Here is a 15,347-nt window from a genome sequence, read left to right as displayed (position 1 = left end):
CCTTTCGATGATGGCCATTCTGACTGGTGTGAGGTGATATCTCATGGTAGTTTTGATTTGCCTTTCTCTAATAATGAGGGATGTTGAGCATGTTTTCATGTGTTTGTTAGCCGTTTGTATGTCTTCTTTGGAGAAATGTCTGTTTAGGTCTTTTTCCCACTTTTTGATTGGATTGTCTGGTATTGAGTTGTATGAGCTGCTTGTATATTTTGGAAATTAATCCTTTGTCAGTTGTTTCATTTGCTGTTATTTTCTCCCATTCTCTAATGACATTTAAATCAGCCTTTCTTAGGAAGGAACTTTCCTGCTGTCTTAGTTGAAGCCAAATACTGTAATAGTTATTACCTTTGCCATTTCTTGAGCATTTACTGCACTGTGCCAGATATTATTCAGGAATCATTGCGTAACCATTCTTAACCAATCATTGCATTACCATTCTTACAGTAACCCTGAAAAGTGTTATCTATTGACATTTGCATTTTGAAGATGAAGAAACGAAGCTCAGAGAGGGTAAGAAATTTGCCCAAAGACAGATAGCTAATGGCAGTGTGGATTTGAACTCAGGTTTGAGTTTAAACTCTATTATTTAAACTCTAAATTATTTTCAGTACATTGTCCTGCTGTTGCAATTTCCAAGAGCACAATCAGGTTAATGTTCTCAACTTTTATGTTTCTCCATTTACATATTTCTACTCCAGATGGGTGAGAATATGTACAGTTATAAATGTATTAACACACGGTGGTTTAATATGCAATTTCCAAGTTTAACAACCCTTGCTGTCATTTCCGCATGAATCACCCGTCTGTGGGTCAAGCCTAGTGCCTTAAATTCTTGACAAAAACCAGGAGCACTGGTCCTCACTCTCACACATAAAGTGGCATTCTTACCTCGAGTGTCCCAACGCGAGGAGGTGCCAAGTCTGAATCTCTCTCAGACAAGTGACACTGGTCTGATAGGTCTCCGGTCACTGCAGTTATCTCTGTCTTTATGTATTGGAAAGATGTTATCAGATAAAGTGTACTAAAGAACTCTGATGTCCGTGTGTGTTTGTGTGTGTGTGTGTGTGAGTCTCTCAGTTGTATCTGACTCTTTGTGACCCCATGGACTGTAGCCCGCCAGGCGCCTCTGTCCATGGGATTTTTCCAGCAAGAATACTGAAGTGGGTTGCCATTTCCTCCTCCAGGGGACCCTTCTGACCCAGGGATCAATTCCGTGTCTTCTGCATTGGCAGGTAAGTTCTTTACCACCATGCCACCTGGGAAGCCCCTCTGACAGCCATGACCTCTGCAGATGGAAGGGATGATGATGATAAGGATGACGGTGCTTTAAAGCAGGGATTGGCAAAGTAAGGGGCCAGCTGGTAAACATTTTAAGTTTTGCAGGTCACACAGCCTCTGTCATTAACCGCTGACCTCTGCCATTCTACTGCAAAAACAACCATTGATAATACATCAGTGATGAGTGTGGCTGGGTTCCAATAAAGCTTTATTTACAAATACAGGTAGTGATCTAGATTTGGACTGTGGGTGTAGTTTGCCAAACCCTGACTAAAAGGAAGGTGACCGCAATATTTTGAGCAGAAATGATAGTCAAGAGGTGTTCATCCCACTTTCATTTCAGTGGACCTCCTTAACCAAAGATCAAAAGAGCATGGACAATAGTTTTTCTCTCTGGTCATTGTCCTTTTTTAAGATGGCTAGATAAATATAGGGCAGGATGACAGCAATGATGATGATTATGAAATAATGAAGCTACTCACAGCCATTGGAAATTGACATAAGCAGCTGTTTCCATCGGAGGCAATAATTGAAAGTCAAAAAATTTTTTTCTGACTGCTTTGCCTGCTGTGGTCACTGGCCTTTTTTAAAGTAATATATTTCCACATTACAACAGTAGCAAAACCTACTGTGTCCAATTAAATCTCCACTTTCGGCAGCCCAGGGTGTGTGATCGCTTTCTGGAGAAAAATCCATGTCCTTGTGACCTTATCTTCTTATACTTTGCATTCAGCTCCAAAATTAAGTTGCAGGAAGTGATTCCGTATTGAACCATTCCATTCAAAAAGGCAGAAGCCAACAGTTCTCTGAGGAGTGGCAAGCATGTGGACTGCTTTTTCACATGGGCTAGATTGGCTAACATCTTTAAGCAGCCTCTGTAAACTGGGCCAGAGGTTCAGACATCTCCAGGCCTGGTGGGGCTGGAGCTTTCAGATTTGCTCCAGCTAGTTTTTATTTTTGACAAAGGCCCTTATTTAGATAGAGTTTATTTTCCTTGTTTCCTAGGAAAAAAAATTTTTTTTTTTTAGTTCCCCAGAAAAGACTCTTCTAGAGGCATTCTCAGTCTAACTTCCTCTTCTGGTTAAGAATCTGAAGGACAACATTAAAAGTTGAGGTTATAGACATTATGCCAACTGGGACTAAGCTGTGAATATTGTGTTGATTTAGAGACGGAAAGGTGAGGTTGGAATAGAATCATGTTTCTCCTGTAATTTAGAGGCTGGGAACCATGATGCCTTCCCCCCTCCCCCCCAGTAATGGTCAAATTATCCATTCAGAGTGACTTGATTTCAGGTTTGAAGCTGGAGATTGCAGTAATAATCTATCTCAGTATGAAGCACTTATTGATGGAGTAGTCTTTGCCATTTTTAATTGCACTTTCCCCTCATGCTCTTATTAATTATCTCTCTGGTTCCTCTTAGATCTTGTCATGATGCCAAATATTGAAATAGAAAGGCTTATTTATTTCCAAAGACACACAGAATGGGACAAGTTTTGCAATTTACTGGTTTGACTCTTAAAGGTTCATACTTTCAGAGAGTATGTTTCATAAAAATGGGGGTGCTTTATGAAAATTGAGTGCCCCTGTGGATTTCCTGTTGGTTACAGACCCTTAGGAGTGTTCCTTGCTTGGAGCATCCCTGGACTTCTCACAAAGCAAGGTGTTTTGTGAGCCTCGTGAAGGTCAGTGGTGCCCAAATGCCCCTGGGATTGCATCCCACCTTCTCTAGTTCTCCCACCTAACCGTCCCTGTACTCTCACCGCAGACAAACAGGTCCTTCAGCACGCCCAAACTGGTCACAACACTCTTCTGCATCCAGACTCTTGTCATTGCCTGTATTTGGAATATCCTCGTCCATGCCCCAATCTGTTGAAATCTTACTTATAGCCCTTCAAGGCTCATCAACCTTTCCATTTCACATGGAGCCTTCTATAATGCCTCCTTTGACTCTGCTTGGACACTTGGATTATACCTCTTTGGTGGTGTTCTGTTGTGCAGCCAGATCTTGTCAACATTAGTAATCTGGTCTTACCTGTCCTAGCTCGATTGTGAACTCCTTGGGGACAAGAAGATACCGACTCATTTTTGTTGTCCCTGCAGTGCTTCACAGGGTGTTGGGTGCAATAGTTTCCTATTTAGGCTCAGCTAACTCAATTGCAATAAAAATACTCAAGTTCAGTTCCAGGCGAACCACTCCAGAGAAGGTTGGCAATAAAGATCGTCCTCTGAAAGAACAGGTCTGTCCTACTGGGGCCTCGAATACTTCAGGGCGGTGGGTGAGGCCTGAAACAAAGTTGATCCTAAAGCTTATTGGGAATAGCAACCCCACAAAATGCCCTTCCTTTACTTGTGTTGACAGAGACATAAAAAAATAAGATGATCCTTTGTCGTGCATGCTAAGTCGATTAAGTCTTTGCAGCCCTGTAGACAGTAGCCCACCAGGCTCCTCTGTCCATGGGATTCTCCAGGCAAGAATACTAGAGTGGGTTGCCATGTCCTCCTCCAGGGCATCTTCCTGACCCAGGGATTGAACCCACGCCTCCTATGTCTCCTACGTCTCCTGCATTGGCAGGCGAGTTCCTTACCACTAGTGCCACCTGGGAAGCTTGATCCTTTGGCAGTAAACCAAAAAAGTGTATGGGAATCAAAAGTAATAGGAGTTGAGTATATGTAAAATACATATATATAAGTTTATATATAAATTTATTATATATATATAAATTAGTTTCCTAATATTTTGGATTTGAAATATCTATAAACTGTAGAGGGAACCTTTTGGAGTTATAGTGGGATCTTTTTGAGGTTGACTGCAACTTTCTTGTACAAAAATATTCTTTGTGATGAGTGTTAGAGATGAGTGTTATCCACAGAGACAACTTTTACGTTTTACTCTTAAAGAATAATTTCAATTCTCAAACTTACCCGTTTCTAACTTGTAGGGCAGTTAGGTGTCTTGTAACTGAATGATCTCGGCAAGACATCCTGACCTTCTGAGGAGGTCAGCATTCCAACAAACATTTGGCTTAGAGGACTCCTAAAAAAGCAATATGTACTCTGAAGGGCAGTTAAGATTCAAGAAGCTGGTGGAAGCTGTGTGTGTGTGTGTGTGTGTATGTGTTGCGCTCTCTGGAATGTGAGAGCTGGTGTTCTCCCTCACAATTTTAATTTTTTTCTCTCACCCTGATTACACACTCAGATCCCATATGTAACAGAGTGTATATTATGTTATTCCTAGACTATTTTAAAGGAAACGAAACATTCCTTCCTTCATGAGTCAGTTTCCTAGTTGTGGTATAGAAAAAGGCAGAGAAGCTGTCAGAGAAGCTGATGAAATGACAGATTTTTTTTTTTTTTAATGGGCTTAAATGTTCTGCAATATTCTAAGTCTGAAGCATCAGCTGAGTAGCTCTCCTTTTTGTGTGTAGGTTTTAAGAGTGCCAGTTGTGGTTGAATGTTAATAGTCAATCTGGCCATTGATCTCTGAAGACGCAGAGTACCTCTCCAAATGTGCTGACTCTGACGTTTCATGCAATTTTATGTTCTTGGTATGGGGAGGAAGGAGAGGACGATTACAGACCAGTGGCATTTGTTTGGTTTTGACATTTTGACATTTGGGCATCTTTCCTTATACATCCATCCCTCCACGCTCATCCCTCCACCCTGCCAAGGTTTACTCTGCACCCCCTGTGCCATGCCAGGCTCTGTGCTAGGAGCTGAGAAGTGTTTGTCAAAAAGCAAAGCCCCCATGGGAGACAACGAAAGAATGACTTCCAAGAAAAAAGCTTTAGATGGTTCCCCAATCACTGCCCTTTCAGAGCCTCTGTTGTCTGCTGCTGGCTTGATCCAAACCTCTTTTCCTCCTTTTCTAACTCTGTGGCCCCCCGAGACCTTTGTGTGCCTTGGAGGTCGGCTCACAGATGTGGCCGTGGGCCACCCTCCTCTTTATCTATATTGTACTTACAAGAGAACAAGGCACATGGGGCTTTTATAATTTTTTTTTCCTTTTTCTTTTTTTGATTAGCATCTGCACAAATGGCCTCAGTTCATTGCTTGAAACTAACTAATCCGGCTTGTTAAGATGGAGATCGTCATCCACAAGTTGTTATTAGCCGGCTTCTAAAGGAAGAGGGTCTCAGGCAGAGCGGGGCGGGCTTGGAGAAAGGTTATATAATATAATATGTTCTTCAGGCGCCATATGAGGGGGAGACAAAGCTGCCTTACGGGACCTGCTCTCAAGTGCTACTTAAAGGCTTACATAGTCCTGGCTATTCTACCTCATGAAAAGGGAGATCCAATCACTGCTTTCTGGAGACTATTCTCCTCATCTCTTTGGCTGTCATATGTATTTAACAGTAGTGCCCTCAAGGACAATGGGGTGGGAAAGCGTGCTAGGGGCTCCAGCCTCCAGCCCGTAGTTTTTCATTTCACATTGCAGGCTTTGCTAAGAATGGTCTTCTTTGTTTCCATTTTGAGTCATGGCTGAATTCTTATATGTTGTCTGATCTTCAAGCTCAAATACCCAAGGGACCAGGCAGCTGTGAATCAATCCTGTCTGTGTGTGTGTGTGTCAGCTAGCAGGTACTATAGCAAAGAAGACAGTATACTTTTCCTTATTTCTTTAAATCGATAGGGATTTGGAGGAAAAGCCTTTAATAAAATAGAACTGTGACTGATTATTTCCCCCTTTCTGAGCACTGTTGTAAAATCAGAAGGTTATGAATGGCATGAGGGAAAAAAATAATAAAAGACCCATTTCTAATGTAGTCCTGTGGGTTTAAGCCCAAACCTTCGATTTATAATGAAAGCTCAGTGTCTATACACGAACCTCCCCTTATGAGATGGATCTCCTTTCTGATTGCAGGGGGTAAGGAAATCTTCCACATGCTTTCACTTACTGGGAAGGTACACAGTTGCTTATCTGTTGTTTTTCTTCCACATAGTCTACGATTTGGAAATTCGACATCATGTGTTTTTTTTCCCTAGGCCAGATGTTTTATCCTGCTACGTTAAGTCATCTTGACATGCTGCCACGAAGTGGAAACAACTGCTAGTTTTAATATCGCTCCATATCTTTATTACAAGGTACGTCCCATGCATCTTAATTCCTCCTATTCTCCCTCTCTGTTCCTCTGATCTTCTTCATCCCAACCCCCCACTTTGCTCCTGAAGAAGGCATATTGTCATTGCATGACAGTCGTGTCCCAGTAGCTAAAGAGGTTCTAGATAGTGTGATGAATATGCAGTGCATTATCTCCCAGGATGTGTGCCTGTGTCTTTAATCACAGCTGGAATGCAAAATCGGGCTCCACCTTTCAACTCTATCTCCATCATGCTGAGAGAGTGAGAGCGAGCGAGACGGAGACTGCTAGACAGCTCGAAAGAGATTGCAGCTCAGATGTCCTGAAAAACAGCAAATCCCTCAGACCTGGCAGATTCCGTTACCATGAGAACTGCAGATATTTCCATTGTGATGGTTTGCTCCAGCAGCCATCTGTTACACCCATTTGATTAGGAAGTACAGTTCAGCTTGTATGGGATTTTCATCACACCTTATCCCAAGGCAGTATACAGAGCCTCTTGCTTTTTTTATATGCTAAACTCCAAGGCTTCAAAGTACTGTAATTTACCAAGGCGGAGGGCATTTAATGAAATGCTATGAGAAGGTCATCAAAGACCAGAACTCCAAGAAGAAATACACACAGGAGATGTGAAAGAGGATTAGATTCCACAGCAGAAATGCAACCAATGCAGAAAATCAACCATATTTACCAATCCCTTCTTCTCTTCGTGGAGGGGAGGGAGATGAAGACCTAGGTTCTGAGACCTGCAGCGAGGAAGATGTTTTCTGTAGTCATGGCGTGAGTGCTTCCAGAGCAGTAATTCTGCCTAAGGACTCCAGGATGGTCAGAAGAAAGGGGGAGAGAAGGGTAGTGCCTCAAACCCATCTCGTCAGTTGAGTTGAATCCACTGTATAAAGATTGCATTAGCTCTAAAAATTTTATGTTGCCATCTAACTTTCCTGTAGACACAAAATGACCTTAAAAGTTCCTTGAAGCAGTGCTGTAATTTACAGATTTAAACCAGTTATTTGGACTAGTGGCCCCTCAGTGTATTTTTGTAGGGGAGGAAATGCTGATGGTACATCATATAGACATAAAAAGAGGAATTCCCTTCAATTAAGTTTCTCCAAATACCCTTCCCGGGTGGTAGGCATTCTAGGTCCCAGCTTCCGAGTCGGCTGGTGGAATCTGGAAGGAGCTGCCTTGAGTGTCTTAAATTGACTGGAGTTCTTGCGAATCCAGGAAGCTAATTAAATGCTTACAAACCAATGTGACTTTGTGATTGCTGCACTGGGGCTCTTGATGTGGGCTCCCTTTGTCTCCCGGCCTGTGTTTTCTAGAACGGACCTCTGATAATGTATCATTCAGATTGGGCCAGAGCTGCCAGATATTTTGAAATTGCAAGTCCCATTATGCCCTGTTCTTTTGGTTGGGCTTCTGGCTGACTCTTGCTAAACAAGGGAGACACTTTCCTGATCTGATTGCTATGTGGGCTAGAGAACTTGCCCTCTACTCTCCTTTCCTGGTTTGGTGTCAGGTTGCCATCTAGGGAGGCCGGAATGTCTGGAGGAACCAGAAAACTCAGTCTCAGCTTTGATGCCAGAGATAAAATCAGTGACCAGGCCCTTAGAGATGAAAAAATGAAAACCAGGACAAGTTGTTGTCTTTTTTTTTAAAGTGGATTCTTTTTAAACCTTTTTAGTCGAAAGGCTTGAACTTCATGGATGAGGACTTGTGTTTTCATTGAATGAGGAACCAACTGTCTGAGCCAGCAGCTGAAGATTCCAAAGAATCATGGTGTCTCCTCTGACAGTGGGTCCTTAGAAGGTCGTCTTCTATCCCATCAGCAAAGGCCCCGTACTGTGATCTTCTGGTGGTGGTGACTTGCCCATGAAACCCTCAATCCTAGACCTTGGAGACTGCCTTCTGTCCAAAGTGTTTGAGACGGGGCCCTGGTTTTATGAACCCAGTGCCTGTCTCTGAAAGACAGCAGATGCAATGAGGGCCCGGATGGAAACAATAAATACCATTCAGATTTCCCGCGCGGAGCTTCTTATAGTGGTGCCTTTGTTGAGGGAAACAGGGATTGAAATGCCGTCCCCCACCCTTCCTTTTCCCTCCAGCCCCCTTTCACTGCTAGGATCTCAACCACCTCTGGAAAGCAAAGGTTAAGTATCTGAGGAGAAATCGGTTGACACACCAAAGAGACTCCAGCGAATGTATCACTCACTTGCCAGCAATTCGGAGGGGCGGAGAGCTTCTGGGGAGGGGAATGAATTTTGCTTGAAGCCAGAAGAAAAGCAGCCCTGGGAGGGGAGTGCTTGCTAGAAATATCCTCCTCTGAGCTGGGATGTTAACAGTGGCACCTTCTGACTTAATGTGGCATCTTTCTTCATCGTTATCAATCTCATGAGAGCTTTCCTGCCATCTGTACCATTTGTGCTTCAGGCTCCCATATGAAAGTCCAATCTGGCAGCATAAATACTGGCTAATGAAGAGTAGGTGTCTGACTGACTGGGAGAGAAGGGATCCTGTCTCAATGATGGGGCAGGATTCATTCATTTGAGGAAGAAAAAAAAAACAACAAAAAACACCCTGCATTTCTGTAGCCATTCAAGAAGAAATCCTCTCTCCTTCTCTCTCTTTACCCCCCTTTCTTCCCCTCTCTGATCCTCCTTTCTCATTTTCTTCCTGTGTCATCCTTTGTTAATGGAGTTCATGCAAAAGTCAGCACAAAAATGTTCTTTGCCTAGAGTGTTATACCTCGGAGATTAAAAATAGGAACGTGATGTGGACTTGCCGACATGTGGTGGGTTATGTTTTATTTTTTTTTCTCTTCAGTGGGAAAGCTATAACTACATAGATTAGCAAAACTTGTGCAAGAATGGATGTAAAACAGATTTATCTCTGTGTCAGCTTTATCTGATCCATTTGGTCTTGCCGAGTTTGGATGGCCTCCTTTGTTACAATAACCAGCTCTCAAACATCTATATCCTTAGGGTATTAAATGTCAGCCTCCTGATGTACCCGTCGAGGAGAGAGGGTTGACAGTCTGTGGGCTGGGGAAGTTCTCCTTGTGTGCAGGGCAGAGGGGCTGCTTGTACATCCAGGCCGGCTGCTGGAATGACCTCCAGAAACTTCCACCACCTCCCCGCGTCACCGTGCAGGGGTGTTGAAGCTTACCACCGCCATTAATATCCTTTTACACAGAATTCAAAAAGATTTCCTGTCACTGACAAGGACAGATTTGTTAGAGGTCTCTCAAGGAAATGGACAATAACTAATTAATTGAGCTCTCCAGGACTTCCCATGCTGTCGTTCCGCATTTATCTGTTCTCATTTCTCGCCACGCAGGTCCAGCTCTCCTTTTTCTTTCTTTCCTTCCTACCGTCCCCTCTTTGATTATGTCCATCACCCCCATGTTTCCATTTTGCGTCATGCTCTCCCAGTTCTTTCTTCTTTCTCTTTTATAGAATTTCTACATTAAAAAAAAAAAAGCCAAACCCTCGCAGGGCACGCAGATGTGAAGATTTTTCTAGAAATATGGATCATTTCTTTTGAGTCCAAAAACTATCTTCTTCCAAGGTTGGAAGTGGCCTCAGAAGTTTCTACTTTGTACTGGATATGTAGATAATCTTTAGTATCCTTGATAAAGAATTGCACACTTTTTGCTAAAAATCTACAGTGACCATATCTGTGTCTATAACTACATCTGTATGTGTATCTGCATGTATTTCTGTATCTATAGTCTCCTATCTAGTTAAATGGAAAATTCATCATAACCTGCAAACAGTTCCATGAGACCCTGAATACCCCATGTAGATGTCGCTTCACCTTTCTCCTCATAATTGGGCTCCTTGGCTCCTTGGTTTAGAGCAGGGCATCAACAAACTCAAATTTTCCTGGTCTCTTTTCAGTCACTCTGTGCACAGAGAGCCTGAATTTCCAATATGCCTGCTCCACTACTTTTGTTTTCGTGTCCATCTATGCAGAGAAGCAGCAGGCATGGAGTGGGGTTATTGGAGGTGGCTCAAGATCAAAGCGGCCAGATCTGGGACTGAACCCTGGCTCTGCTACTTTCTTTATGTTTGTGATCTTTAGCGGTCATTGGACTTATTGATTCCTCAGTTTTACCATCTGGAAAGTGGGGATACCAACATCTTGAATCACAGTAGTTTATTGTATGAATCAGATGAAGGAAGCCTGTGAAGGTGTTGGAAACTTGGTGCTGACTTGAGGGTACCTACGAGTGGAAGGTTGCTTTGGGGAAAGGACTTTCGGTGCAAAAACTGGAAAAACTGGGATGGTTGGTCATCCTACTCAGAGCAGTCCATTCTGCCCACACACCCCTGCAAAGACCCAACCCAACTTAAACAATTACCCCAGTGGGTAACAGAACTTTCTCCACACTTGAAGGAAATCTTTTTTCGTTTGTTTTTAGGTGGATTAATTGCCTGATCTCTTCAATCAGTGGACTATGAACTTTGGTTTGGAGAATCAGAGTTACTCACTATCTTACTGTCTGTCCCCTCAATATCTCAAGGAGTGGCATGAAACTTTAAGCAAAAGTATGAAAATATTTAAAATGAAGCACAGATTCCTTCCTCTGAGTTGGAGCTTGTTCATTCTTCAAGACCTAGTACATTCGGTACCCCATTCATGAGCTTTTGCCCATGAGATCTCACTCCTCAGCATGATTTGTGCTTTTAGTGGGTAATGTGTTAGGTTATTACTTTACCTGCAAGAATATTTTTTAAACTCCTTGAAGGCAGCCTGCCTTATATTTTCTGAGTATTCACTGAATGAATGAATCAATGAGAGAATGAATGATTTATAAGTGGGGAAATGAGTCAGAGGGAATAAATGGAGCATGAGAGAGCAAATAAATGCATGAGCAAATTAATGACTTTTCCGTGCTAATTTACAAGCATACATGCCTCTCTAGTCTAGCCTTGTTGTGTATCTCATGTCTAGAATTTTTGACTTGAAATCCTGAATCCCAAGTCCTAGTTCTCAGCCTTAACTACCATCAGTTCATTTCAGTTCAGTCACTCAGTCATGTCTGACCCTTTGCAACCCGATGGACTGCAGCAGGCAAGGCTTCCCTGTCCAGCATGCTGGAGCTTGCTCAAACTCATGTCCATCAAGTCGGTGATGCCATTCACCCATTTTATCCTCTGTCGTCCCGTTCTCATCCTGTCTTTAGTCTTTCCCAGCATCAGGGTCTTTTCCAATGAGTCATTTCATAGCTGCCATAACAAATTCCTAATACTCAAAATGACCCAGCTTACCTTGGGGGCACCACATACTGTTTGATAAACTGGGAGAATACAGCTTATTTTTTTCTTTAAAATTTTAAAGATTAATTTAAAAATGAGAGTAAAACCTTCATGTGGCAAATAGAAAGAAAATGTTCAAACTACATATGAATCTAAAATGAAAAGTAAATATCTGTCTTTTCCATTTCCTTTTTCTGAAGGAAAGAAATACCCCCCATTTCATTCCTCTGAAATTAAAGTTTCTTCTTTTAGTTGTTTGGTGGCTACAGTTGAAATTCTAAATAAAATAAATTTATGTTTTTGGTATATCAGGATCTGAGCATGTACTCTGACATCCTGTTATGGAAATTGAGGTATTAGTCATTTTCAGCATTGTCCACCTTTCTTTCTCTGCTTCCTGAGATTCAGTAATTCTAATGGTCAGCTTCATGCCTTCACAGATTCACCCTTATCTGTTTGTCTCTTACATTTAGTCATTGTGCTTTTGATATTTCCACTAAATAGTCCACTTACATTGATTTCTACAACTCCCCTCTGCTCCTGAATTTTGTTGTATTTATTTTTATGTTATTAAGTTTTGTAATATTTGCATTCTGTCCTGTCATTTTAAATTGTATTTAGTAGTGCCTTTTGCATAGGTTCATTCTAAATATTAACCAAATAATGACAGAACTCAACCAAGTGAGGTGACTGGATCCAAAGAGAAGGAAATGAAATGCTAAGTCATTTGCAAGAGATCCTGAGTCACAGGGCTGAGGGGTTTTTCTCTTGATTTATTCAGAGCTCTCTTTCCTCCTGGGTCATGCTTAGCAATATATATATATATATATATATATATATATATTTATCAGGTATTTCTCATATCTTGTTTTCTTCTTACATTTTTGTTTTACTGGAGCACCTCATTGAAACTTTTTTTTCCTTTTGCATGTCTGAGAATTTGTGTGTGTGTGTGTGCTTGTTTGTTTTGTTTTGGTTGTTTGTTGTTAGAATATTTTTATTTTTATTTCACTTTTGCTTGATAGTTTGGCTGAGTATATATTTCTAATGTCAAACATCTCCCTCAATGCTTTGATGGTGTTGCTATTGAGATGTATGCTGTCATTCTGATCTTATTACTTTGTAGGTAACCTCTCTTCCCTAGAAGTATTCTTGCCTGGAGAATCCCATGAACAGAGAAATCTGATGGGCTATAGTCTATGGGGTCACAAAGAGTCGGACACGACTGAGTGACTCACACTGAGATATTTGTATTCTTCATTTACGTAATATGTACTGAAATTATATGGTACTAAATTATATGTTGGAGAAGGCAGTGGCACCCCGCTCCAGTGCTCTTGCCTGGAAAATCCCATGGATGAAGGAGCCTGGTAGGCTGCAGTCCATGGGATCGCTGAGTCGGACATGACTGAGCGACTTCACTTCATTTTCTCTTCCCTAGGTTAATTTTTAGGATTTTTATCTTTGCCCTTGGAGTTCTGAAATTTTATGGAAGTTTGTTCAGATGTATGTTGTTTCTATTCACTTTGCTTTGTAGGTCTTTTCACTATAAAGAGATATCTCTTTGTTTACCTCTGGAACTTCCTCTCTCTCCCCTCATTCCTGTTCTTTCTTTGTTATTTTCTCTTCTTTGTTGTCCCAATTTTTGCTTCTAGGCATCATATTAGATATATGTTGACTTCCTGGCTCTGTCATCCATCATCTTGTATTTTCTATCTCTTTTCATTTTTATTCTTTTTAATAGAAAATGTTTTCTCCAATCTTTAACCTTAGCCATTGTAATTATCTATTCTATACATTGCTTTTAAAAATATTTTGGTAATCATATTTTTAATTTTCAGGGATTTTTTTCTTATACGCTGATTGCTTTTATAGCACAGTAGCAATTATACTTAAGTTGTTGTTGTTTTTTTTTAATTTGTGTGTTTCTAAAAGAGGTACAGACTTCCAGTTATAATCACTAATTTATTTTGATGTATAGTCAACATCCACTAAAATATCTCTGAAGACACATATTAGAATATTTAAAATTAGTTTCTTTAATCATTTCTATTTCTTTTGGTGTCATATTGGCTTCATCCTTTTAATTAAAATTGATCTTCTCAGATGTCTCTTGATCTTGATGATAAATGAAGGAGAGGTTTGATTCATGTGGGTACCACGTATGAAGTTTTCTTTGCAGGTTTTAAAAGTCTGTGTCCTCGGTAGGCTTCTCTCCTGACTGGGATGTCTTACTCTGCTGCTGCTGCTGCTAAGTCACTTCAGTCGTGTCTGACTCTGTGCGACCCCATAGATGGCAGCCCACCAGGCTCCCCCGTCCCTGGGATTCTCCAGGCAAGAACACTGGAGTGGGTTGCCATTTCCTTCTCCAATGCGTGGAAATGAAGTCGCTCAGTTGGGTCCGACTGTTCATGACCCCATGGACTGCAGCCTACCAGGCTCCTCTGCCCACGGGATTTTTTTCCAGGCAAGAGTACTGGAGTGGGGTGCCATTGCCTTCTCTGTGTCTTACTCTGCTGCTGCTGCTGCTAAGTCACATCTGTCGTGTTCGACTCTGTGTGACCCCATAGACAGCAGCCCACCAGGCTCCCCTGTCCCTGGGATTCTCCAGGCAAGAGTACTGGAGTGGGGTTGCCATTGCCTTCTCCAATGCATGAAAGTGAAAAGTGAAAGTGAAGTCGCTCAGTCATGTCTGACTCTTCGTGACCCCATGGCCTGCAGCCTACCAGGCTCCGCCGTTTATGAGACCTCCAGGCAGAGTACTGGAGTGGGTGGCCATTGCCTTCTCCAGTGTCTTACTCTGGGCACCTATAAAATGATTGGACATATTTTCCCATATGTTCCGTAAGCAGGTAAAGTAGATGTTCCCACAATTTCCAGGGAGAGTTCTCAGAACTTTATCTGAGGTTAGAGAACTTTAGCTAATTTTGTGCTTAAATGGAGCTAAGACCTCCCCCTACCTGGTCTGATGTGGAAGTTGACAGTGATTTTTTTTCAAACTCTTTCAGGTTTCTTATACTAACTAACTCCCTTTCCCAGTCACATCCCCATTATTCCTAGAGAGAATTTTTCATGCTTCATCCTGGGCGCATAACATTGTGCTCCCAATCTCTTACACTCTCTAAGCCTGGGGACAGAGCCAAGGGCTGATCAACACTGTGATTCCTGTTACCATTTTGTAGTTTATTGCCCTGATGATGAGCCCTCTGCTTATTCAGACTCTTGCATCTTAAGGGTACTTTGATTGTCTTTGGACTGTAATTTTATCAACAGTTATTCTTTATTGATCTTATCCTAGCAGCTGTACAATTTGCAAGGGTTCTTCAATATTTCTGTGACAGCTAGCTCACTTTCTTGTATTTGATTTGATCAAGACAAAAGTTTTTTTCTATCATATCAATATATAAGTGTGAATCCAGTTGATGGAGAGGTGGGGTATATGGTGTATCAGCTAGACATGGAAGATGGAATAGAATTTCTGAAAAAGATATGTATAATGGTGGTGGGGTGACTGATTTGCTTAAGGTATTTTTTTTTTTTTAATTTATTTGGCTACACTGAGGCTTAGCTGCGGCACATGGGATCTTTAGCTGCGGCATGATAACTCTTAGTTGCAGCATGTGGGATCTAGTTCCCTGACCAGGGATTGAACCCAGGTCCCCTGAATTGGGAGCATGGAGTCTTAGCCACTGGACCACCAGGGAAGTCTCTCCTCTATGTTTCTTTAAA

The 15,347-nt window shown here is 41.7% G+C and overlaps 1 protein-coding gene across 1 annotated transcript in view; it reads left to right on the top strand.

Moving 5' to 3' along the window:
* LOC132659145 (uncharacterized) overlaps positions 1-15,347 on the top strand; it is a 546,989-nt gene that overhangs the window by 17,438 nt on the left and 514,204 nt on the right. Inside the window, exons 2-3 of the mRNA XM_060408977.1 lie at positions 1,185-1,232; positions 6,263-6,361. The gene's annotated coding sequence lies outside the window, so the exon portion shown is untranslated. The remainder of the gene's footprint in view (positions 1-1,184; positions 1,233-6,262; positions 6,362-15,347) is intronic.

The sequence above is a fragment of the Ovis aries genome, chromosome 2 (assembly GCF_016772045.2).
Source record: "Ovis aries strain OAR_USU_Benz2616 breed Rambouillet chromosome 2, ARS-UI_Ramb_v3.0, whole genome shotgun sequence".
Taxonomy (NCBI): domain Eukaryota; kingdom Metazoa; phylum Chordata; class Mammalia; order Artiodactyla; family Bovidae; genus Ovis; species Ovis aries.
The sequence above is the reverse complement of the archived record's forward strand: the minus strand, read 5'-3'. Positions and strand labels throughout refer to the sequence as shown.